This window comes from Phascolarctos cinereus, unplaced genomic scaffold, assembly GCF_003287225.1.
Source record: "Phascolarctos cinereus isolate Bilbo 61053 unplaced genomic scaffold, phaCin_HiC Scaffold_2;HRSCAF=192, whole genome shotgun sequence".
NCBI lineage: Eukaryota > Metazoa > Chordata > Mammalia > Diprotodontia > Phascolarctidae > Phascolarctos > Phascolarctos cinereus.
This window is the reverse complement of record NW_027555625.1, coordinates 101,609,635-101,637,143: the sequence shown is the minus strand read 5'-3', so window position 1 is coordinate 101,637,143 and position 27,509 is coordinate 101,609,635. Positions and strand designations below refer to the sequence as shown.

Genomic DNA, 27,509 nt, shown 5'->3' with positions numbered 1-27,509 from the left:
CTTCTTTCCCTTCTCTCTCAGTGTGTTCATCTTTCCTACCTTTTCATCTTCTTTTGAGATCATCCAAATATGATAGAATCATACCTAGAGCATCTGTCTAATTAGACTCCCTCTAAGACCCCCGGTAATGATAATACTCTCAGGAGTTACATATATATGTAATGTAGTAATGTAAACATATAATAATGTAAACAATTTAACCTTGTTTAGTCCCTTATTTTTGCCTCACTCATGTTTACCTTTTTATACTTCACTTGAGTCCTATGTTTGAATGTCCAATTTTCTATTCAGCTCTCATCTTTTCATGAAGGATGCTGAGAAGTCCTCTATTTCATTAAAAGTCTATTTTCCCCTTGTAGAATTGTACTTAGTTTTTTTAGGTAGGTTTTTTTTTTTTATCCTAAGCCTAGATCCTTTTGGCTATTGGAAAAAGTCATATTCTAAGCTCTCTGTTTCTTTATAGTGTTGGCTACTAAATCTTGTATGAGCCTGACTGTGGCTCTGAGGTACTTGAATTCTTTCTTTCTGGCTGTTTGCTGTATTTTCTCCTTGATCTTGGAGTTCTGGATTTTGACTATAACATTCCTGGGAGTTTTCACTCTGTTGTCACTTTTAGGAGGTGACCAATAGATTCTTTCAACTTCTACTTTGCCCTCTGGTTTGAAGATATCTGGGCAGTTTTCTTTTATGATTTCTTGAAACATGTTGTCTAGGCTATTTTTCTGTCCATGACTTTTAGGTAGTCCATTGATTCTTAATTCATTTCTCCTCCATCTAGTTTCCAGGTCATTTTTTTTTTTTGCTATGAAATACTTTATATATTTTTTCTGTTTCCCCAGGTTCTTGACTTTGTTTTATTATTTTTCAATGTCTCATGGAGTAATTAGCTTACATTTGTCCATTTCTATTTTTCAAGTTTTTTTTTTCAGTAAGGTTTCCCCCCCTAGGCTGTTAATTCTCTTTTCAGTCTTTCTTCCACAGCTCTCATTTAGTTTTTAAAATCACATTTTGCTCCTTTTAAAAATTCTTTCTTTAACTCTTCTAGGAATTCTTGTTGTTCTTGTGTCTAGGATGTATTTTTCTTTAATATTTTTGTCGTGTTTTCCTTACTCCAGGCCCAGCACTCGATCTACTGTTCCACCAAGCTGCCTCTAGACGTTTATCTGTATATCTAGCTCTACTCCCTCTTCCAAGTTCCAGTCCCACATTACCAAATGCCTTTTGGACATTTTTAATTGGGTGTTTTATTGACATCTTAAATGCCACATATTGAAGACAGAACTCATTTTCTCTTTCCTTCAAAACAATCCCGCCATGACCTTCTCTCTCTCAAACTTTCTTATTACTTTTTGAGAGCACCATCATTCTTCCAATCTTGTCCTTCTTGAATCCTTACTGTAGCTCACTCTACACATCCCACACAAGTCCAGATAATATCATTTCCATTTTCACAAGATGTCGGGTAAAATCCTCTTGTCTCTAGTCACATAGTAGTACTGTGGTTTAGACTCTCATCAATAGTTTGGACCATTACATCGGCCTCATAATGGATCTGTCTACCTCAATTCTTATGTCTCCACATTTCTCCTAAAGTGATTTAAAAAAGTAATGCATAGGCCTGACAAATAAATAAGTATATATAAGGTACATACAAATTAGTTTGAAGATACTCTCAGAGGGAAGGCTCTAGCACCGAAGGGGGGGCCCGCCTTTTGCATTTGACATTTGAGCTGAGTTTTGAAGGAAGCCAGGGATTCTAAGAGAAGGAGGTGAGGACGAAGGGCATACCAGATGTGAAGTACAGCCAGTGTAAAGGCAGAGCTGGGAATCTGAGTTTCGTGTACAAAGATAATTAAGTAAATTACTATAGCTGGATCATAGAGTCCATGGAAGAGCTTAAAGTACAACAAGACTGGAAAGGTAAGAATGGATGAAGTTGTAAACTCTTTGAGGGTGGGGACGGTTTTTGTATTTTTGTACTTTGGTAGCTTAGCACAGTGCCTGTCACAGAGTAAATGTTTAATGTATGTTTATTCATTGATTGGTAGATTGACCTAATTATCCTTAAATAACCCTGAATAATGAGCATGGAGCAGATATCTAGGTTTTGCAATATAGATCAGAATCTAGAGCTGGAAGGGAACATTGAGTTCAGTGCCTTCATTTTATAGATCAGGAAACTGAGGTTAAGCCACTTGTTCAAGCTTCTACAAATGGTAAGTATTAGAGCTGGGTTTTGAACCCAGCTTGTCTGACCCCAAGTACAATGCTCTTAAGTGCTTGAAACATTAGGTAGTATTCCTGTGCTGCTTCCCTTCTTCAAAATTTTTAATGATATTTGTCTGCTGAACTTAATCTACTATTTATGGTACTGTTTTGTTTTGGATTTAATGTCCTAAAAAGAAGTTTCCTGGAAGCAGGTGAAATTTACAAATGCTGAATTTTTAGTACTCCAGCCCTTTGTTAATTGATATAGAGGCTAATTTGCTGGATGATGCTTGGGTATTGTTTAGTTGCTAGACCCTCAGAGTGAAGGAAAGCTTGGGTTACTGATAGAGAGTTCTAGAAAACTTAGTGACCTGTGAAATTTTGAGGAACATCGCATCAGCCAACTAATCAATTAAATATTTGTTAAGCACCAACTGTGTGCCAGGTACTGTGCTAGGTGCTTGGGGATTCTAGTACAAAAGTGAGACAATTCCTGTCCTCAAGGAACGTATCATCAACTAATGGGAAAGGCTTTATAGTTGTTTTTGAAAGGAAATTTCCTGGATCCAGAGGGTTAAATATTTGGGCCCATTCAATTCAGTGAATTCCTTTCAAGTCTCAGGCTTTGTCTGTATTAACATTAACAGCAGAATATTTTTCTTGTATCTTAAACATTACATTAGTCTGTCATCATTTCAGGGGGAAATAAATCACAAGATGGCAAATCCTGTCCAAGATAATGTAAATGCAGCTGCAAACTTGCACAAGATTCCCAAATCTGTGAATGTGTTTTGTGGGGGTAGATATACCTCAGTAACAGAGTATCTGGTAATAGCCAAATGGTCTAAATGGAAAATTTTGTCACATTTTATGTTGTCTGAAAACAACACATGATCCTAGCACTTTAATTCAAATATAATTATCATGTAAGAGGAATTCCGATACATGATTTATGTAGCATATTGAAGTAAAGAAGTAGAAGAATAGAAAGGCAATAAATTGTATTAAGGACCAGAAAGTTGATCTCTTGTTTGTTTGTTTGTATAAAAGCATTAATTGGAAAGCATTTGCAAAATTTCATTGAAGTGCCTGCTGGGATCCACAATATAGACATTCCAGAGAGAAAAACCTAGGAGTATTCATTCTCTCTCTGAGCCTCTTGGACCTATGACCACCTTATTTTTTCATATTCTCTTTCAGGGGCTACCCCTCCTGACCTCAAACAAAGTCCTACCATTTGTCATACTCTTGACGTGTTATAGGATAGCAGGAAGAAGAGTTAAGATTAAAGACCCAAAATCTGTTCACAGTGTCTCGTGAGTACTTTACAAAACAAAGGTGTTCAAATGTTTGCTGGACAGCCTAGTAACATAACCTTGTATTACAAAACACCAGGTCTGAACCTTGGAATTCAATCAGTTAGTAAACATTTATTGTCTATTATGTGTTAGGCATTGTTCTGAGTGCTAGGGAATAAAAAAAAGGGGGGGAGCAAAAGACAGTCCCTACTTTCAAGGAACTTACGGTCCAATGAAGGAGATATATATCAGATAAATTGGAGATAACCAAATTGTAAACACTAGAATTAAAGGAAATTGGGAAAGGCTTCCTGTAGTAAATATGATTTTAGCTACGACGAGGGAAGTCAGGAAAGCCAGGAGGCAGAGATTAGAAGGGAGAGAATTCCACGTATAAGGGATAGTCAATGAAAATGCCTGGAGTTGGTAGATGGAATGTCTTGTGTGAGGAATGGTAGAGGCCAGTGTCACTCGATGGAAGAGTACATGGGTCAAGGTATAAGATATAAGAAGACTAGAAAATTAGAGGAGGATATCAATGACTTTGAATGCCAAAAAGAGGATTTTATATTTGATTCTAGAGGGATACTGGAGTGGAGAGCCATTGGAATTTGTTGAGAGGGGAGAGCCATGATTAGACCTGCACTTTAGGCAGCTGAGAATGGAGTGGAGTGGAAAGAGACTTGTGGCAGGGAAATCAAGCAGCAGGCTCTTGTAATTGTCCAGGCATGAAGCAATGAGGGCCTGTTCCAGGGTGGTGGCAATGTTAGAGTAGAGAAGTAGGATCATATTAACAATAACAGGAGTTATTATGAAGGTAAAATCCATAGACGTTGGCAACAGACTGGATATGGGAGGGTGAGAGAGAGTGAGGAATCAGGAATGACTCCTAGGTTGCAGGCCCAGGAAAATGATGGTATCCTCCATAGAAATAAAGAAGTTAGGAAGGGGGAAAGGGTTTGGGGAAAAGATAGAGTTCAATTTTGGACATATTGAGTTTAATATTTCTGTGACATCTTGTTTAAAATGTCCAATGATCTGTTATAGATGAGAGACTAGAGGTCAGCAGAGAGATTAGAGTTGGATAAATAGATTTGATAATCATCAGCGTAATTGAATTTGTGGGAGCTGGAGAGATCAACAAGTGAAGTAGTATAGAGGGAAAAGAGAAGATAGACACCCATGATTAGGGGATGTGACTTAGTTGGAGATCTAGCAAAGAGAACTGAGAAGGAGGGATCATGTGAGTAGGAGGAGAAGCAGGAAAGAGTACTGTCACAAAAACCTAGAGAGAAGAGAGAATCATGGAGAAGAGGGTGATTGACAGTGTCAAGGGCTACAGAGAGGTCAAGAAGTATGAGAACTGAGTAAAGGCCATGAGATTTTGTAATTAAGAGATCATTAATAACTGGAGAGAGCAGTTTTAGTTGAATAATGAGGTCAGAAGCCAGCCTGTAGAGAGTTAAGAAAAGAGTGAGAAGAAAGGAAGCAGAAGCACTTATTGTAGATACCTTTCTTGAGGAATTTAGTTATAAAAGGAAGAAGAGATATAGGACAATAGCTAGTGGAGATGGATGGATCAAAGGAGGGTTTTTTTTTGAAGATGGGAGAGTGGTGGGCATGTTTGTAGGCCATAGGGAAGCTGGTAACAGGGAGGAAGTGAGAGAGTGGGAATGATGGAGAAAGCAATCTGTTAGAGGAGATGGAATTAAATAGTATCACTTGGGACTGCAAGGCAAGGAGAAAGGCCACTTCACTATGTGGGACAGCAGTGAAAGCTTATATGGTGGCCAAAGACATATGGGTAGTGGGAGATGAAAAGGAGAAGAGAAGAGGAAGTTCTTACTGAACGGACTCAATTATTCTAGTGAAATATAATGCAAGATTCTCAGTGGAGAGGGTAGGTGTAGGGGGAGCACAGAGAGGTTTGAGGAGGGATGAAAGAATTTGGAAAAGGCTGCTGTGGTGAGTGGGATAGTAAGCTGATTAGAGTGGTGTACAAGGATTGCCCTGATGCAGTGAGGGCCCAGTTGAGATTACATTACATAAATTTGCTTTGGATCCTGTTAGTATGTCTTCCAGATTTCCTCTGGATTCTGATCTTCATGACATTCACAGAACTTGTTTATGACTCTGCTGGGATTTCCTACACACAGTTTGTAAACTATTATTACAAAAATCAGGTATTGAGGTGATACATAAGCCTGCATGGAGGTTGGAGTAGAGTTCTCATTTTCTTTATATAAGCCTTGTTAAGACAAGGCTGACCCCCAGGGATAGGGGAGCCAGGTGTAGGTTCTATAAAGGGAAGGGCAAGGGAACTTCTTTGTCAGCTTGGGCTACAATTAGCCAGTGTCCTTACAAAGAGAGGTTCAGGACATACTAGCATTGCTCATAAACTCACAGAGAGGGAAACAATGATAATCCTTAATGGTAAGTCACTATGTCACATGGGATGGTATGTGATGGTTTGCAAAGGACTTTCCTCATGACAATCCTGTGATAGCTAAAAAATTATGAATGGAAGGCATGAAGGAATTAAACAAGATCTTTGATGTGTTGAGAATGCATGACTGGTACTCCGAGGCTCCACAGGTACCTTCTTTCTCTGTATATTTGGGTTTTTTTTGGCATATCTCCTGTCCTGGGAAGGAAGTCAGGTAGCAGAATGGTGTAGTGGATTGGACATTGGAATCAGAATCAGGAAGGTCTTGGTTCAAATCCTGGCTCAAACATCTGACAAGTAACTTAATTTCTCTGTGCCTCAATTCTCTCATTTGTAAAATGAGGGGATTGGACCAAATGTCCTCTAAGATCCCTTCAAGATCTAAATCTAAGATTCCCTCTCCTAATGTGTGCTTCTGTGTGCTGTCTGAAGTGCTCATCAATGCTGAGTTTTAGAACTGTGACAGACTTAAATACAATTTGTCATAATCTTTTCATTTTACAGATGAGGAAATTGTGTCCCCAAGGGGTTAAGTGACTTTTTTAAGGTCATACAGATAATAAACAACAGAGTCAAAATTCAAACTCAGGTCATTTGTTCCTTAAACTCAGTTATTGCTGAATGCTTTTCTGAGACTGCTCCTTCCCACTCAAAACCTGATCATCACAGTAGTCAGAGACCTTGTCAGGTATTACAAATACAAATCACAAAATTATAAATGCCATCTATGACTTTATAACAACCAGAACAAATCCTGTGCCTGGAGAATCTTGTTACAGGCCTTCTGACAAATTCTCCTAATCAGGAAGACGTTCATCTCTAAGGACAGATGAATGAACCATCTAAGGAAGTTGTGATTTGTCTAGGGATTATGGTATCACTATTGCCTGTACTTTGAGCATGGGAATGTTTTCCTCCCTCTACATGATTTGACATACAATGGTAACATACATCTTTTCAATTGGATTACATGTAAATCTATATATCATTCTATCAATTGCTTTTTAAAAAATACTGACAAGCTGCATTCTTCTAATCATCTATGTCCATGTAGAGGCCAAAATCCTATATTCTGACTCTCATTTGGTCAGATGAATAGCTAAATTTCCTGCACATTATTGATGTCCTGAGTGGGCAAGTGAAGGATGCCTCCAATCCCCATTCACTGTGTGTGTGAACATATATAATATATGTATATGCATATATTATATACACACATATATATCTATATACACACCATGGATGTGTGTGTATGTATGTATGTCTATATACATCTTGTATTTATTTACTTCTGTGCACATTGTCTTCCCTAGTAAAATGTAAGTAAAAAGTAAGAATGGGGACTGTCTCACTTTCATATTTGTATCCCTAGCAGCTAGCATTTATATAGTAACCATTATGTGCCAGGCACTGTGCTAAGAGTTTTACAACTATTATCTCATTTATCCTCATGACTAGTTGAGGAAACTAAGCAGAGGTTAAGTGACTTGTCCAAGCTCACACAGCAGTATAGCTGAGGCCAGATTTGAACTCAGGTCCTTTTGACTCCCAGGCCTAGTGCTCTATCTACCATGCTACCCAGCCACTTTGTAATAGGAAGTTAAGAAAGGCTTATTAGTTGATTAATTGATTAATTCCCTTTACCTCTTGAATGTTTCACCCTTGGTTCAGTTTCCTATTGGAATAGAAGAGTTAAAAACTTTAGTGGGCAGATAGATATCCGTTGTGGTTGTTGTTCAGTTGTGTCCCACTCTTTGTGACCCTGTGGACCATACTATTTGTGGAGCGTTCTTGGCAAAGATACTGGAGTGGTTTGCCATTTCTTTCTCCAGCGGATTAAGGCAAACAGAGGTTAAATGACTTGTGCAGGGTTGCACAGCTAGTATGTCTGAGGCTGGATTTGAACTTAAGTCTTCCTAATTCCAGGCCCATTGCTCTATTCACTGATCCATCTAGCTGCCTCTGGCAGGTGTTTACTCTTCTGTAAATTTCATGGAGGTTAAGGAAAATGTCATTGGCTTAGAGCACACTGCAAATGACGGGGAGGTTTGAGTGAGTTGGAAGAGCTGAAGTAATGGCTGGCATGTAACTGTTCATTTTAATAAATTGAATTCATATTCTTGGTTTTGCTCTTCTGTTTACTATGTGTCTGAGCTTATATAGCCTGAAACCTAAAATTTGCTTCTTCCTAACTGTCCTTCCTTAGACTTTGTAAACTTCTGGTTTTACTCTTTCTCCTATCCGTGGCTTCTTCTAGTTTATTAACCTGTCCACAGGTTCTTAGAATAATGTTGTTGTACCACATTCCTGATAACTGTCTGAGCTTAAACTCCCTAATAACCTTCTCCTTATTTCCACAACTCTTTTCCAAGCAGTGGGAGGTTTCATTCAGCACCACAGACACTTCCTGGCCACAGTCTCACCAGATCCCAACCTAATCCAGGCCAGATGGACCAATTTAATCCCATCGCCATGCCAGAAAATATGTTAATCCCAAACTTGGGAAAACTGAGTACTCTCCCAACAGCAGTTATCAGAACTCTGGTAGGAATGAGGCCATGAGGACTGGGAGTGGGTTAGGTTGGCCATCAGGCATGAAAAAAAAGTCTACCTGTCCTTTTCTAATTAATGTATGTATTTTAGTTTTTAACATTCACTTCCATAAGCTTTTGAATTTTAAATTTTCTCCCTCTCACTCCCCACCTCCCTCCCCAAGATGGCATGCAATCTGATATAGGCTCTACATTTACATTCCTATTAAACATATTTTCATTAATCATGTTGTAAAGAAGAATTATAACAAATAGGAAGAACCACAAAAAAGAAGAAACAAAACAAAACAGAAGGAAAAAAAGCAAACGGTGTGCTTTGATCTTCAATCAGACTCCACGGTTCTTTCTCTGGATGTGGATAGTATTTTCCATCGTGAGACTTTTGGAGATATCTTAGAGCCTTGCATTGCTGAGAAGAGCTAAGTCTATCAAAGTTAGTCATCATACAATGTGGCTGTTACTGTGTACAACCTTCTCCTGGTTCTGCTCACTTCTCTCAGCATCAGTCCATACAAAGTCTTTCCAGGTTTTTCTGAAGTCTTGCCTGCTCATGATTTCTTATAGCAAGCACAATAGTATTCCACTACATTCATATACCACAACTTGTTCAGCCATTCCCCAATTGATGCACATCCCCTCACTGTCCAATTCTTTGACACCAGAGAAAGAGCTGCTAAAAATATTTTTGCACGTGTGGGTCTACCTGTGCTTCTTGACGGACAGAGGGGTATCAGTATGAGCAACCTCTGAGAAGTTTTCCAGCTGAACTACTGATATCTCATGGATCAATGCCTGGTTGATACTATTCTTTGACTTAACTTGACTATTCCAGCCTTGGGAGTTTCCCTTTAAGCATTTCCAGAGAAGCCTTTTTGGTGACCTGATGGATAAGGCTGCCTATTAGCACACATTCTATCTGACAAATGATACCTTTCCCTTACCCCTCCTTAGACTTAGAATACTTCCTATAGGAGCTATAAGATATTTTCATGTCTACTGCTCACCAAAACCACCCACCCAAAAAACAGATTTAAAACTCCAGCAAGAGAGGGGTTCCATTATAAATTAATCAGTTAACAAAATTTATCAAATTCCTACTATATTCTAGGTATTATGCCAAGTAGTGAGGATGTAGATGTAAAAAATGAAATAATCACTACTCTCCAAGATCTCATGTTTTACATCACAGGGAATATGCCAGCAACTTCTTGGTGCTTACCCAGGACAACTGATGGAGTGAGCGAGACCTGATCTGGTCCTGATATGCCTTGGTTTTCCATGTTTTTGGTAAGGGCACTGCAGTTTTTCTCTCTACCCAACTTCCCACCTAAGAGTCGTCTTCCATACTTCACTCCTATATACCTTTTATGTTGTTGTTGGATTATTTCAGTCATGTCTGACTGTTCATGACCCCATTTGGGGTTTTCTTGGTAAAGACACTGGAGTGGTTTGCCATTTCTTCTTACAGCTCATTTTACAGATGAAGAAAGTGATGCAAGCAGGGTCAAGCGACTTGCTCAGAGTTACATAGCTAATACGTGTCAGAGGTCAACTTTGAACTCAGGTCTTTCTGACTCTAGGCCCAGTGCTTTACTCACTGTGCCACTTATCTGCCCCACTTAACACGACTTGAGTATAAATCTGTATCTCCAGTGCAGAAAAGTCTGGATGACAATTTGTTAGTATCTTTTAGAAGTGATTCTTGTGTAGCTATGGGCTAGATTAAATGGCCTCTATGATCCCTTCTATTTCTTAAAGATTATGGTTTTGTGATCACTCATTAGATATGGCAGGTGAGGGAGGAAGGTGAACTAGAGATTAATCTCAAGATTATGAGCAAGAAAAACTAATCATTTAAGTTTTAATTAATGACTACTTCTATAAAATGAGAATAATAATATTGGAATTACTTGTATCTCAGGGCTGTAAGGAAAGTAATGCTATAGACAGAAATAGTGAAATTAGAAGGAAAATCAGGTTAAGTGGAAAGATAAGCCAGTTTTAGACATGTTGAAATTGAGATGATGTTGGGATATCCATGTGTGGGTGTCTTGTAGGCAGTTGGAGGTGTAGTCTAGATCAAAGAAGACATCTGGACTGAATATGTGGATTTGAGAGTTATCTTCATAGATGAATGAGTTGCCTAGGGAATCCATGGGGATGAATGAGTTGCCAAGGGAAAGAGCACATAGGGAGAAAAAGACCAAGCACAACCTTGAAAGAAGACTTACAAGGACAAAAAAAAGAGTGGGTAGAGGTGTAGAGTAGGGCGACTAGGTGACACGGTGGATAGAGTGCCAGGCCTAGAGTGAGGAAGACCTGAGTTCAAATCTGAACTCAGACACTTACTAGTTGTGTGAACTTGGGCAAGTCACTTAACCCTGTTTACCTCAGTTTCCTCATCTGAAAATGACCTGGAGAAAGAAATGGCAAACCACTCCAGTGTCTTTTTCAAGAAAACCCCAAATAGGATCATAAAGAGTCAGACACAACTGAAACGACTGAACGACAACTATAAGAGGTATAGAGAACAGTATATCTAAAGCAGAGGGAAGAAAGAGAACCTAGTAGGAGGAGGGTGGTCAAAAATGTCAAAAGATAAAGGGGAAAATGAATTACAAATAGGATATTAAATTTGTTGATTAAGAGGTCATTGTCTTCTTAGAGAGAAGAGTTAGTGTAGATGGGTGTTGTAGAAGCCAGACTGAATGGGTTGAAAACAGGTAGAAAGGAAGAAGCACTGAGTGTAGACATTTGTTTCAAGAAATTTAGCAGTGAATTGAAGAGATGGGACAGTAAGATGATAAATTTAGAGCTGGAAGGAACCTAGAGTTCATTTAGCCAACATTCTTATTACATAAATTAGTAAATCCAGGCCCACAGATATTAAATGGCTGGCCTAGGGTCAGACAGGTGGTAAGCAGTGGAGATGAACCCAAATTCAGGTCCTCTGCCTCAAAATCCAACCCTTCATTCTAGCATACTCCTCAATGAGTTTTGGGTACAAGAGTTTGAGGCATGGATGGGAGAAGTTTAGGAAACTCATGTTAAATCATCTTAGCTGTAGAACCTAGGCCACTGAATGAAAGTACAAGGATGCCCAGCAGAACACAAGTATAGTAATTCCACTGTTAGAGGTAGACTGCCATAGTGGGTAGAGGAACCTAGCGAGTTCACATTTTGAATCTGGGACTTACTAGCTGCATAAACATGGCAAAGTTACTTTGTTCTTTGAGGTTTAGTTTTCTGATCTGTAAAATGGGTATATTAATGTTTGAAACCCCCATCCACTGGGTTGTTATGAGACTTCAATGGTTTAAAGTATATAAACCACTTTATAAACTTCAACACTATATAAATGTTATTAGTATGATTGTTCCTAGGTTGCTTGGTCTTCCCTGCTCATTGCAGGGTTCTGCTTTGATAACTCAACCCATCCCTTCCCCTCAGACTTTACTCAGACTCTAATTTTCATCCTTAGTTCTTTTCTGTGTTTGGTATTTGCTTCGAATGTTGATTTTATAGTAACACAAAATGCAGTGGAACATCATTTACTGAAAAACACTAAATGCTCCCTTAGTGTCTTCAAAGAGTCGATTCATCTCCTGAAGTGCCTAATGTACTCCCAAGAAGGAAATTATACCCTGGTGGAATTTGGTTCACCATAATAAAGTACACTAAATATCCTGGTGTGGTATATTGTGCACAAAATGTAAAAGAATTTAGCTATTTTGGCCTCTTGAAGAGAGAAGTGACTTTTTCCTCTCTCAGATGTATTTTACATGATCACATATCCTGGGACTGTGGCTGTATGGCAGCAGCTTAAATCAGTACTCTGTAGGTAGGGAGCAGGTGTCTTTCCCAAACTCAGATTTAAAAGTGACTTTTTTGAATGGGTGTGGAGAAAAGAGCTTTAGAACCACAGCATTACATGGGTGGTGGAGAGAAAATTGGCCTTGGAATCAAAAGGCCTGAGTTTGAATCCTGGGTTCTCTACTTACTAGCCATGTGACCACAGGAAAGTTATTTAACTTCTCTACAACTATTTTTTCTTCTAGACTAATAATACTGGAATTACCTGTATCTCAGGGTTGAAAGGAAAGTACTTTATGAAGACTGAGGAACTATTGAAATGCCAAGGTGTTCACCTTAATTGTCAATCCTCATCATCACAGTTGCCACCAGGTCTTTGGGTGCATAAGCAAGAAAGCTCATATTGTATTTTTGCACATGTGTTGTTGCCACAAATAACAGTCTAGGAGTTTTTAGATTCATCCATTTATATTTCTCAGTCACTGGAGTGGATCTGAGCAGAGGATGCTCAATTTTGGCATAAAAATCATTAGGAAGTTGAAGCTCTTGATTGTGAGATCAGATAATTGGACTATTGCTATACTGGCATATCTGATAACTCCCTCTTAGAATCTGTTCTAGGGCACAACTAATATTAGAGAAGAGGAGGAAGAGAAGGAACTGCAGTCTTAGATTGTTATATTAAAATTTAATCATTCTCCCACCACTCTCATCTCTAGGTACATTTCCATGCATATGAAAAGGCTACAAAAGCAATAAGTTGCTTTAAATGCATACCCTCTCTTCCTTGTCCTGGCCCCCTGTTCCCCTGCAACATGTTTTATTTAAGGACTAAATGTGAAGTTGAGATTAATATAAGAAGTATTAAAGCTCATTGTGGGTAGTACTAATAAATATCATGCTAGTCATGAGTCAGTAGATGACCCTGTAAAAATAGACACATTTTATATGCGTGTGTGAGAAAATTTTATTTCTTATTCTTTTTCTGTACTAACTTATTTTAGCCCTCCTATGTATTTGAATCTTAGCATGGCTAAGATTGCTCTGGTTTCTCTTTGTGTGTCTTTGTGATAAACCTTGGTCTTGAAAGGGTTCTCTGAACCCTTTTTAGCTATTCTTTTTTTTTTTAGGCAATTGGGGTTAAGTGACTTGCCCAAGGTCACACAGCTAGTAAGTGTCAAGTGTTTGGTCTGAGGCTAGATTTGAACTCAGGTCCATCTTGACTTCAGGGCCAGTGCTCTATCCACTGTTCCACCTAACTGCCCCCCCCCCCCCCCCCCCCCCCCCCCGCCCCATAGCTATTCTTAATTGATTGTAAGCAAAGGAGGTTGAATCCCCCTTCTCCCATTTGTAGAACAGGCATGCTTTAGATCTATGACCTCCTCACTGGTGGTTTTCTTTTAAGGCTTCTCTGGGCCTCAGGGTAATTATTAGGGTCTGGACCCCATGTGAGGGCAATTAGAAGTGGGAAGGCAAATGAAAAGGGATAGTAGTATTTCTCTCTCTCCAAAAAGGATTCAGTGCTGACCAAGTGTGTGCGAGGCACACTGCATGAGCACGTGGAGGAAGAAGTGAATGCATTCAGGCTGCTTGAAATCAGGCTGACACATCGTATAGTGGAAAAAAGTTATAGATTAGAAGTTAGAAATCCTGCCTCTTTCACTTACTTCCTGCATGACCTTGGCCAAGGTCCTATGACCATTTACTAAAATCTTCCCTGTTATTCTTGTGGAAAAGATGTAGAGATGTAGGTAGGGTTAGTACACCCAGAAGGAACTTAGAAAATATTACTAAAGGTTATTAAATTTTGAGCAAGAAATTGAATTTAAAAAGTCATTGCTATTGATAGAAGGTAGGAGGTTTAGAAGAGAAAGACGTATTTAGGAAGTGAGCAGATGATTGAGAAGATTGTCACTGAGTACAGAATTTAAATTTTTAGACTGTGGTTTAAAATACAGGACTGATTAACTGTTGACCAAGGATGGAATCATCCTAATGAGATATGGTAAAATTTTATTTGTCTTGGAGTCTTGGAAATGCAATTAAGAGGGATTTAAATTGAAAACCTGGGTGTCAGAAGAGAATTGCTACATAGATCTACCAAGCCTATTCCCATAGAGTGTAATAGCTATAATAGGAAGAATAGCAAAATAGAGGATCAATAATTCTGAGGAGACAATATCCAAGAGAGTCACCTGTAGTCTCAGATATCTATATATAAATTTAGAAAGCATGGATAATAATGTAAGGAGGAAAGTTTGATTTTGAGCCATGCCTGCATTATGCACGGTATGGTTACACAGGTTTGAAGCATTGGCATGGCTTTCTTGTCACCTGGGACAGAGAGGCCAGTCCGTATGGAATTGTTATTCCTGAGGTTTCGCAAAGCTCCCATTGCCTTGCAGGATACTTTTCTGACCCAGAGTTGCCACCCTGGCAAATGCAGAAGCAGAGGGGAGCAGGATCCATTTTTAGTTAATTTTATCCTTATGATTTTATTGTAAATAAAATTATTTTTATTAAGTTTGATGATTTACAAGTGTTTCATTGAGAGCAAATCCCAAGCCTAAACCATTAGACTGGCCTGAGCTAACCGTAGACTGACTCTCTCTCTCTCTCTCTCTCTCTCTCTCTCTCTCTGTCTCTCTCTCTCTCTCTTTCTCTCTCTCTCTCTCTCTCTCTCTCTTTCGCTCTCTCTCTCTCTCTCTCTCCCCCTCCATACACACACACACACACACACACACACACACACATACATACATGTGTATATATACACATATACACATAAATACATAATATACACATATACATACACATATATATATATATATATATATACACATACATACATACACACATATGTGATTTTATCATCATAGAAAACTACCAGTAAAGAATGCCCTTTGTAAATGCAAATTGGCTCATGCTTTGCAGCTTAGAGTATTGTCTAGGGCACTAAGAGTTCAAACACCCTTGCCCAAGGTCCATGACTGGTATATTTCAGAAATGGGTCTTGAACCCTGACCTCAGACAACTTTTTGTCATGCCATGCTGCATCTTAAAATTTACATTCAAAATTTATAGATTAGATTTTTAGAGGTAGAATAGCATATTAAAAGTACTGACAGGAAATGAGGATTTCTAGGGGGAAGCAGTGGAGAAAATTTGGCTGGTGAGAAACAGAAAAAATATTTTTGTGAGGGTATCCAACAGTCCACCTAGAGAGGAGAAATTAGGTGACATATTCAGGAAACACATCAGAAACCTAGTACAGAAACAAAATATTGTCTTAAGGAAAATATTAATTAATATTGTGTTAAGAATTCTGACATGTTTTAATCCTTTTTTTTTTTTGCCAGAATCAACAGTGGCAGATAAATTCTTGATATGCCTTAACGATAATCCTTCTTTCAAATGGTGGAGGAAATAACAAGGAAAACTAATATTTTAGACCTGATTCTGGAAGAAAAGAGAGAACTTGTTGCTGGAATAGATAGTTGGGAACCTTGACATCAAGAAGCTATTACATCTTAGTGAAGTAAAGTTAGGCATAGTCAGATGTGAATCATAGATTTTGGAGGAGCAGATTTCAAAAGGTTCAGAGAAAGGCTAGGTAGTATGTATGGCTTAATATTCTTTTCAGAGGAAATTGGACCAGTAGGCATGAAAAACTGTGAAAAATGATATTCTGAAGATATAAGAAGAAATTACTCCAAAGTGGTGGAAAAGAAAGGACCAGCCTAAGGAGCCCAATGTGACTGCACAGGGAACTTATTGACCAATTTAGATTTTAAGAAGATGTACACAGAAGATGGGAGTGCTCCTTCATTCTGTATTGTCTGGTGTATATCCTCCTATGTATACCTTCTCTGATTTCTGTTTTACTATTGATTTGAATAAATGAGTTTTCTTTGTTAATTACTGTGTTCATTGTGAAACTAGTATTGGGTAGGAAAGGGGTCAAGCCTTGGATATAAAGTTTGGGGTCCTCATTACCCCCAATAATGACAAAATGATCAGAAGTTAGATTGAACCCAAACATATACCCTCTAGATGAAAAGTATGTAAGGTAGCAGATGGACCTCTAGTTCAGTAACCTCTCTTTCTGAGGACAGCAAGGTAGCCTCTGGTCCCAACTCTCTGCTTCACCTACTGGCAGGAATGAAAGTCTCCCTTGGAGAAGATGGGTAGGAGGAGAGGTTGGAGATGCCTATTCTTCTGCCCTTTGAGTTACACAGTGATAACCCTCACCACACAGGTGGGCCTCACTACATGTGGGGTCCTTTCCCCTGTATTTTTATGATAGATTTTCAAATACTTCAAGGCACTGTCATGTCTTCCCCCTAAGTCTTGGATTAATGAATGAAAAAGCATTTATTAAGTACTTGCAATTTTTCAGGCACTGTGCTAAAAACTGAGGATATAAATACAAGTGAACATGATGATCCCTGCCTTACTTTCTATTTTTTTCTTGCATTCTTTTAAAAATATTTTTTTTCCGATTACATGTAAAAACAACTTATTCATTTGTTAAAAATTTTGAGTTCCAAATTCTCTCCCTTCTTGCCCTTCCCACTTGTTGAAAAGTTAATCAATTTGATATAGGTTATACATGTGCAGTCATGCAAAATGTATTTCCACATTAGTCATGATTTGAAAGAAAACACAGAAACCCCCCCCCCCCAAAAAGAAATAAAGTTAAAAAAAAGATATACTTCCTTCTGTATTCAGACTCTATCAGTTTTTCCTCTGGAGGTGGATGGCATATTTCATCATAAGAACTTCAGAATTGTCCTGGATCATTGTATTGCTGAGAATAGCTAAGTCATTCACTGATCACCATACAATATTGCTGTTGCTGTGTATACCATTCTCCTGGTTTTTCTCACTTCACTTTGCATCAGTTCATGTCAGTCTTTCCAGGTTTTTCCTGAAAGATTCCTGTTAATCATTTCTTATAACACGATATTATTCCATCACAATTATATACCACAATTCATTCAGTCATTCTCCAATTGATGGACATCCTTTAATTTCCAATTCTTTGCCACCACAAAAAGAAGTGTTATAAATACTTTTGTATATATATGTCCTTTTCCTTTTTTTTTTTTTATCTCTTTGGGATACAGACCCAGTAGTGGTATTTCTGGGTCAAAGGGCTTGCACAGTTTTTTTTCCTTTTGGGCATAGTTATACATTACTCTCCAGAATGGTTGGATCGGTTCACAACTCTACTGAGTGCTTTAGTATTCTAATTTTCCCACATCTCCATTTGTCATTTTCCTTTTCTGTCATATTAACCAATTTGATAGGTATGAGTTGTTTTAGTTTGTATTTCTCTAATCAATAGTGATGTAGAGCATTTTTATATGACCATAGACAGCTTTAATTTCTTTGTCTGAAAACTGCCTATTCATATCTTTTGATTATCAACTAGGGAATGACTTATGTTCTTATAAATTTGACTCAGTTCTCTGTATATTTGAGAAATAAGGTCATCACAGAAGCTTACTGTAAAATTTTACTATGTATTTCCCTCTATCCTATTTCCCCCCATGTTTGTCCTTCTCTCTCTTCTACTCACCCTGTCTCTCTTCAAAATTGTTTTACTTGTGATCACCACTTTCCCCAATCTGCCCTTCCTTCTCTTGTGTCTTTCCTTTCCTACTTCCCTGTAGGGCAATATTGATTTCTATACCCACCTGAATGTGTGTATTATTCCCTCTTTGAGCCAATTCAAATGAGAGTAAGATTTAAGCATTGTCTGCTATCCTCTATCTTCCTCTCCCTTGTAAATGCTCTTTTGTGCCTCTTTTATGTTAGATGATTTACCCCATTCTACCTCTCTCTTCCCTCTTCTCCCAGTGTACCCCTCTTTCTCATTCCTTAATTTTTAAAAATATATCATCCTATCATAACCATCCCACTTTCTCACCCCTTTTTAAAGATACCCTCCCATCATAGTCAACTTGCACCTGTGCCCTCTGTCTATGTATACTCCATCTAACTGCCCTAATAATTATAAAGTTTTTAGGAATTACAGGTATCATCTTCCCATGCAGGAATGTAAAAAGTTTAACTTCATTGAACAATTTATTATTTCCTTTCCTGTTTACCTTTTTTATGTTTCTCTTGAATCTTATATTTGAAAGTCAAATTTTCTATTCAACTCAAATTTTTTCATCAGGAATGCTTGAAGGTCCTCTGTTTCATTAAATATCCATCTTTCCCCTGAAGTATTATACTCAGTTTTGCTGGATAGGTGATTTTTGGTTGTAATCCTAGCTCCTTTGCCCTCCAGAATAGCCCTCCAATCCTTTAATATAGAAGCTGCTAAATCTTGTGTGATCCTGACTGTGGCTCCACCATATTTGAATTGTTTCTTTCTGGATGCTTAAAATATTTTCTTGTTGACTTAGGAACTCTAGAATTTGGCTATAGTACTCCTGGGAATTTTCATTTTGTCATCTCTTTTAACAGGTGATCAATGGGTTCTTTCAGTTTCTATTTTACTCACTGGTTCTAGGATATCAGGGTAGTTTTCCTTGATAATTTCTTGAAATATGATGTATAGGTTCTTTTTTAAAAATTATGGCTTTCAAGAAGTCCAATAATTCTTAAGTTATCTCTCCTGGATCTATTTTCCAGGTCCATTGTTTTTCCAATGAGATATTTCATATTTTCTTTTTTTTTCCCCATTCTTTTGATTTTGTTTGATTGTTTCTTGATATCTCATGGAGTCATCAGTTTCCACTTGCCCAATTTTAAGAAATTATTTTCTTCAGTGGGCTTTTGTACCTCTTTTTCCACATGGCCAATTCTGCTTTTTAAGGAGTTCTTCTTGTCAGTGATTTTTTAAATACATCTTTTTTCTATTTGGCCAATTCCACTTTTTAAGGAGTTCTTCTCTTCAGTGTTTTTTTTTTTAACCATTTGGCCTTTTCTTTCTTTAAAGGTATTTTCTTTAATATTTTTTGTTTGCCTCTTTTATCATGCTGTTGATTCTTTTTTAATGATTATTTTGCATCACTCTAATTTCTTATCCAAAAATTTCCTCTCCCTTTCTTATGTGATTTTTAAAATCCTTTTTGAGTTATTCAAGGGATTCTTTTGGGGTCTGAGACCAATTCATATTTTTCCTTTAAGGCTTTGGATATAGCTGTTTTGACTTTGTTGTCTTTTTCTGAGTTTGTGTTTTGATCTTCTCTGTCACCATAACTTTCTATGGTCAAGGTTTTCTTTTTGCTCATTTTCTAGTCTATTTATTGCCTTTTAACTTGATGTTAAAGTTGGACTCTGCTTCTGGGATAAGGGGAGCACTGTACCAAGTTCAGGTTTTTTTTTTTGTTTTGTTTTTTGGTTTTTTTGACTAGGCAATGGGGTTAAATGACTTGCCCAGGGTCACACAGCTATGTTATGTGTCTGAGGTCAGATTTGAACTCAGGTCCTCCTGAATCCAGGGCCAGTGCTCTATTTACTGAGCCACCTCGCTGCCCCCGCAAGTTCAGGTTTTTTGTGTTGCTGTTTTCAGAGCTAGGTCCATGGATCTATAAGCCTTTACTCCACTATCTTGGCTCTGCCAGGATGATGTAGAGGAGCTTACATTTTAATAGGGGAAGACAACACAGAAAGAGGAGCTGGAGTTGGAAAGAAGAGCGGAGAATTCTGGTGGGAGGAGGAGGAAAAGGAGGGCCAGAGCAAAAGCAGCATGGTTTTGAAATGGTTGGGATGACTTCAGTCCCCTAAACTCTACATCATTATTATTTAACTGAGATAGCTGTGTGGGCCAACGAATAGAAGGCTGGGCCTGGAGTCAGACAGATCTGAGTTCAAATGTGGCCTTAGACCCTTTCTAGCTTTGTGACCCTGGGCAAGTGATGTAACCTCTGTTTGCTTCAGTTTCTGAAATGTAAAATGCTTATAAATAACAGCTCCTTTTTTAATTGGCCCTCATAAGGCAAGATATTGAGGTTCTTTACCACTCTTTCACAGTAACTATTGTCTAGCCATTCAGTCCCATTCTGTACTTGTGAAATTGATTTTTTGAATCCAAGTGTAAAATCATACATTTCTCCTCCTCCACTAATTTAATCTTTTTCAAATAGCCCATCATTCTAGTCTTCTGAGGTGTTTCAAAATCTTGACCATGGGGGCAGCTAGGTGGCACAGAGCACTGGCTCTGGAGTCAGGAGGACTTGAGTTCAAATTTGGCCTCACACACATAACACTCACTGGCTGTGTGACTCTGGGCAAGTCACTTAACCCCAATTGCCTCACAAAAAAAAAAACAAAAAAACAGAATCTTAACTATGTAATATGATACCTGTCTGTAAAGAACTATGCAATGTGACATCTGTGTGGAAGGACTATACCATATGACATCTACCTGGGAAGAGTGGTATTAGAAGCAAAGCATCTATAAATTTGACAAATGATATATTCTACAGTTCCATTCAACATAATAAAAACATTAAACAGCATAGAGTCAAAGGCTAATTCCTGGGACATTGTGCTAGAGTTTTCCCACCAAACTGACAAATTCTTTAATAACTATTCTTTGGGTCTGGTTTGCAATCAGTTTCAAATCCACTTAAATGTACTATGATCCAGCCCATATCTATCTAACTTGTCTACAAAGAGAGCATGACAGACTTGGTTAAATGCTTTGCTGAAATGTAAATATATTAGGTCTTCAGTGTCTTCCTTATTTACCAGGCTATGTAGAAAAAATAAATAAGATTATTCTGGAATAACTTAATCTTTTTTTTTTTTGGTTAAGTGACTTGCCCAGGGTCACACAGCTAGTAAGTGTTATGTGTCTGAGGTCAGATTTGAAACTCAGATACTTCTGAGTCCAGGGCTGGTGCTCTATCCACTGCGCCACCTAGCTGCCCCTTGGAATAACTTATTCTTCATGAAGCATGAAGCATCTTGGTGATGCTGCTTTTGATACTCTGCTGCTTCCCAATGCATCCAAATCTTTCTTCCTAGCGTGGAGTTCACTCTTCCCTGGAAACATATTTAATTATTAGTAATAGTTGGGAGGAATGGTTAGCAACTTCCTGTTTTAAATGCTGACAAATGATCCCTCAACAACTCTCTATAATTTGTTCAGGAGTCAAAGTCAAGCTCACTGGCCAATCATTTGAATATTCCCACCTCTTCTCTTTCTTCAAAATGGAGATATTTGGCCTTTTCTGGTCATTTGACACCTTTCTCATTCTCCCTAATTTTGAAAGATCACTGACATCAAGTCAGCTAGCTTACTGTTTTTTGTATGCCATCAGGTGTAGGTCATGTGGGCCTGGTAACTTGAACTCATTGATGACAGGTGCTTTCTTATTTTCTCTTCAGTTAAGTTATCTTATATTTCAATTGTCTTTTAGCCATTTGTTCTATCCTTTTCCATCTAAGGATAATGCTCATTGTAGGCAAAAACATAAGGAAAATGAGAATTGGATAATTCTGCCTTCTCACTGTTACCTATTATCATAGTCTCATCCACCTGCAACAGCAATCCTTGCCTTTAAAAAATTTTTCTTTTTGTTCCCAACCAATCTCAAAAATCCCATTTTGTTGTCCTTAGAATTCATTGCTAGCCTCAGTTCATTTTGAGAGTTAGTGCTGCTCTAGCTATTTTTACAGCTCTGCATCTATATTCAGCTTCAGTTCCCTGTCCTTGTTTCCATGTTTCAAACACATCTTTTAAAATCTAAGTTGGGTAATGGCCACAGTAGTGTAAAACATAAAAGGCAGTTGAACTCTGATGACTTATAATGAACCATCTCAGTCCTTTAGAAGCGATAAGAAAGCATACCTTTCTTCTCTCAGTAAAGGGTTAGAGAACATGGATGTGAAATCTGGTAAATACACTGTCAGCCATGGATGGCATGACTGATTGGCTCTCCCTAATTGTTTTCCTTTGTTACATGAAAGGGTTCAATAGGTAGAGGAGTTGAGGGGAAAAGTAACTGGTGTTGAAACAAAAGGCAGGAGTAAAACAAAAACAAATCTAAACTGGGTGAGTTTCTTATGAGCCCATGTTGGTCTATTTCTCATGGTTCCCTCTTTCCTTCCTCACTGGAATCAACTGCAGGGATGTCAGAGTTGGACTAAACTAAAGGACATTTGGGCAGTGGCCCATAGTCTAAACTGCATTTCTCAGGATGGAGGCAGGGAAAAGGAAGCGGTGGCTGACTTTGTTACTTTCTTACCCCTAAATCAACCCTGTCTTGGCAATGTCATGTAGAATTCCACTGATCCCTGGCAGGCCTACTACTCTGTTCAGTGGGAATTTGCCCATATTACTGGGCAGAAGTACTCCATCTCTAGCTGTACCATTTTATTATTTGGAAATACAGAGGAGGGAGAAGATGCTGCTTTTATATCCTGCAGCTTCTTAGCACTTCCAAATCTTTTCTCCCAGCATGGCATTCTCACTCCTCACTTTGAATATATTTGGCCATTAGTATCAGGAGGGAGGCACTGAGGATTTATTTAACTTCTAGTAGTCAGGATGAGGAAAGACACATCCTGTCGGCCAAATCTAAGGTACTCTAAGGTTTCCAGCTGTGTAGGCTACATTTGGATGGTATTTGGAATCTCATTCCAAATCTGATTTCAGATTTGAAATTGGACCTTAGAAATTCCTTCTGGTGAAACCACAGGAACTGTTAAGGAAAAACTTGGAATATTGCAGGGGCCAGCATGTGCCCTTATTGTTCTGCCCTCATGCACAGTGCCATGTTGGTAGGCTACGTGTGGTACTGACAATTAACCCCATGTTCCAAACAATATATTTGTATGAATAATTATTCTTTTTCCTCCAGTAATAGTCCTTCTAGCTCATTTACCCAACAATCCTGCTTCTGATTCTGCCTTGTCTCCTTTTTCAGTCTCTGGGATTTTGCTATTACGTTACTTGATCCTATTAGTTTCACTGCTTCCGCTGTTCACGCTTCTATAACTGCATCTACATTTTTGTCTCCAGTCCCAGACTGATTTCAAGCAATATCATCAAGCATTATGCCTTTAGAAAAAAAAAAGAGAAGTCTCAAATAAACTGAGTGTCAAAAGGAGAATGATACAGCATCTGAGCTATCAGAATTTCCCATAGCTTAGACCTTGCCTACTCCAAAATTGATATAATACTGTATTTATGCATGGATTTCTTTCCCTTGTACTGCCTTCCTGACATTTACGAGTAGTAGGGGGAATGGTAGTCTAGGCTTCAATGCTGCAAGAATTCTCAATTTTTAGGGAAATATTACCTGATAATTTCCCCCCTTTGTCTGTTTTAGGGGTACAATTCTTGAGGGAAAAGAGAAATAATCCAAGTATATATAGTAACAAAACAAGTCTATAAATGAATTAGTATGCATCAATGAACCGAGCTGTCATTTTTTTGTTTAAATACAGACCAATTTATCATTTTGTTGGGATCAATAAATATGCTAATATGTTAATATACTGTGAAGATAGCAGTCATAAATTAAATAAACAATTAGGTTGGGACAGACCCATTATCATATACATAATCTATATTGCACATATACAGAGAAGGGAGTTCCCTGCTTCAGTCTAGCACTGTGAACCTTAATAAAAAATATTCAGAGCAAAAAGGTCCATACTAGAACTGGGGCTTTTTCTTCCCTTTTTTTTCTTTTTGTAAAAAGGGGAAGGGCTGGCCAACGAGGGTACGTGGGACACGTGCAGCATTCCCTGTCTGTTGCATATTCACGTGAAGGCTTGGTAAGCCTGTATCCAGGTCAGAGTAATGGAAAGCCCTGTTTTCTGCTTCAGAGCATGCACAGGCTATCTGATGACTGTTTCCTGTTGGCTTACTGTGAGGTGATGAAAAGCATTCTAACTAGGTGATGAGCTAAATGTGCATACAAAAGGCTTGAACAGATAAAATCTCTTTCCCCCCACCTACTCTTCTCTCCCTCTTCTCTGTCCTTCCCTTTCTCCCTCTTCTCTTTCCCTCTCTCCTTCTCTCCCTCCTTCCCTCCTTCTCTGTCAGTCTTTTTCTCTCCCTCTCTGTCTTTTTCTCTCTCTCCCTCTCTCTCCTTCCCTCCCTCCCCATCCCCCACACTTTTAGAGGGAGTAAGGAAGACTAAGTCTCTGGGTGGGATGGTGGGATAGCTGCTTCAGCTGCCTTTTTCTCTTACCTGGGCTGCCACATTGCTGTGAATGCATGACACTTCTGCTTCTTTTATCTGTGTCTATTTTTTCCCCCTGATCTAAGGTAACTAAATATTAGAGATGGACAGGACCAAGTTATAGTCTTGTAACAAACTTTGAAAGTTCTAAAGAGCCACCAGGAGAGGGCCAGGAACTGTATTCCATAGTAGAATTTACCAACAACTCTAAAAGTAGAGCCTGTTCTTAAAAATTTTTTTTCAAAATTTTTAATAGTATTTTTTTTTCAGAAGAGCCTGTTCTGAAGGAGCAACTTGTGGGATCCAGCTCAGCATGTGGATCAGCCTGGCCCCTGAGTCACCAAATCCTATGAGCTATAGAGTAGCTTGTCCTTTGGGTAGGTTCCATCCAGAAATGATCTGGGTGGGAAAAATGTTTGTAATGACCACTTTACGTTTAAACCCCAAGACCTGAGGTGGTAAAGGAGAGTTTGCTCCCAATTTGAGTGGCTTTTGTACTTTGAGTATTGCTTCTCATTAAATATCCTTTTATAAGAGCTAATTAATATTGATTAGTTATCAACAATATCAAGGAAATGTTAACTAGTTAACTGATATTGGGGAAGTAAGCATTGGGTTAATTGAGAAATCAACTGACAATTGATATTGGCAAGATGGTAACTGGTCAGACTGATATTGTAAAGATGGTAAGTGGAAGAATGACATGAGGGTAATATATCAAATGGGGGCTCATGAATTAGAAAACTGATATAACCTTTTGAGGTTACCCCTAGAACTCTGAGGGAGAGATGTAGCTGTGCTTTGGGGATCCTACTTAACAGTTATAGTGGGGAGTTTGGGAGTGAGCCTCAGAGCATGTACATTACATACCTTTATCTCTTAAATCTTACATCTTCGAGAGCATTTAGGACAAGCTCAAAAATTAGAAAAAGCTGAACCAAAGATAGAGAACATCTCTGTCCTGTGCCTCCTCGGAATTTGAGACTTGCTACTAAGGTATTGTTTTGGCATATGTAATTTGGGATAAATATCTTTATTGTTGCTGGTTACCCCTTGTTTATGATGTGGCAATCACTGAACAGGTAAAACTATTAATTTACATTAGTTTTACTTTCAGATAACCAGTGCTTTCACATGTCTAACTGGATGTCCAGTAGACATCTTAAACTCAACGTGTCCTTGAACTCATTATTTTTCCCCTAAAACTCTCCCATAACTTCCCTGTTACCACCACCCTCCCAGTCTTTCATGCTTCTAACCTCCATTATCATCTGTCATCTTCCATTCTATATTATCTCTCACTCCCCATATCTAAGCTGCTGCCAAAGCCTGTTGATTTCACCTTTGCATCATCTCTTGAAAAAGCTCCCTTCTCTCCCCTGACACTTGCCAAACATAGAGAGATGACTGCTAAAGGCAATACCAGATTAGAATATAAAGTCATCTGTAAAATTTTATGAAGAAGAATGATGGACAGTTAGGGGCAGTATCCTCTCATAAAGCAGAAAGCAAGTTTAAAGAAAGCTTGGAGAGATATCCAACTAAGCATAGTCTTCCCAAAGGCATTCAAAGATGAAAAAGGAAAAAGGACTATCAAGAGAGGAAAAATGGAAAACACGTACAAAAACTACTATGATACACTGGGTTTTTTTTGGATATACTGTTTTCTCTATCAAGGTTAGTGGTACCCTAACATTTGGACTCTAACAACGTAGTGCTTGAGTTGTTTACAAAAGAAGTAGCAATGGTACTAAAGACAAAAAAGTTGGGGCAGCTAGATGGCGCAGTGTATAGAGCACTGGCCCTGAAGTCAGGAGGACCTAAGTTAAAATCCAGCTTCAGACCAAACACTTGACACTAGCTGTGTGACCCTGGGCAAGTCACTTAACTGCAACTGCCTAAAAAAAAATAAAGAGAATAAAGTTACTGGATTGGATCAGATATATGGAGAGAAGACTTGGGGTGGATGCAGTACAATTGTGAGAACATAGAAGGACTTTTTTTATCTAGATATCTAGAGAGGGGAGAGAGGGAGAGATGCCAAAATTGTGGGAAAAAATCTCAAGCCTTACTAATTGTAAAAAAGGTGGCTGAGAAAGCAACAAGTACCAACCAATGTACCTACTCTCTCATCTCCATTACATTTTATCATCATTTGTACATGAATTAGGACCATCCTGAATGAGGATATTAGTAGGGAATAAGTAGGCTTTTGCAAAAAATATTCAACAATGGAACACATCTTTACCATTCCATAATTGATTGAAAGATGTAGTGAATACAAGATCCCATTGTGTTTATTGTTTGTTGATTATGAAAAAAATTCAACTTGGTAGAACAAAACTGTCTTTCAGGCAGTTTTACAAGAGTTTCAATATTAAGATTGTTTAAGATTCTTGGGAAGATAAAGTAACAGAAATAGCCCTGTTCAATGATCTGATGATAAACATCAGACAAGTCATTAAGCGGGGAGGTATATGCTCACCAAAACTATTTGCCATTGTAATGGAGGAGAGGGATCTCTTGCAGAATCTAGATTCTCTGTTGTGAGGTTCTCCAGAAGCTCCTGTTTGTAGATGCCATTATGTTGAATGCTTCAAGCCCCAAGACATTGTGGAATCTACTTCAAATTATCTGTAATTACTCAAAGGAGTTTGGCCTGTTCCTTCACCAAGGAAAGAAAAAATGAATGAGGACTGTCTTTTACCCGAATTTCAATATGTATCTCAATGGACACCCTGAAGAGCTTGTCCAATAATACATGTATCTTGGAAAGTCAATATAGAGTAAGAGTGAGCTGGGTTCAGAGCTGAAAAGAAAATGAATGAACTGTGTTGCTTTGGAGAAATTGTGGTTGTTTGTGTGGATATCACCCATTGAGGGCCTTTTGGTTTCATTCTTAGATCTTAGATTTTTCCAAAGCTCCACCCAGAGATAAGGCAATATAGATTGCTTTGAAAAATCCAGTAATGAGTATCTATTGTCAATCTTGACTATTGTTAGCACAATATTATTATTTGGAAATACAGAG

General features: G+C 38.3%; 1 long non-coding RNA gene across 1 annotated transcript; it reads left to right on the top strand.

Annotated features, from left to right (window-relative positions):
• The first annotated feature begins 7,282 nt into the window (after positions 1–7,282).
• On the top strand, positions 7,283–16,235 carry LOC110215106 (uncharacterized). The gene is made up of 2 exons (XR_002326425.2): positions 7,283–9,791; positions 15,677–16,235. It is a non-coding gene; the product is annotated as an uncharacterized LOC110215106 (long non-coding RNA).
• The last annotated feature ends 11,274 nt before the right edge of the window (positions 16,236–27,509 follow it).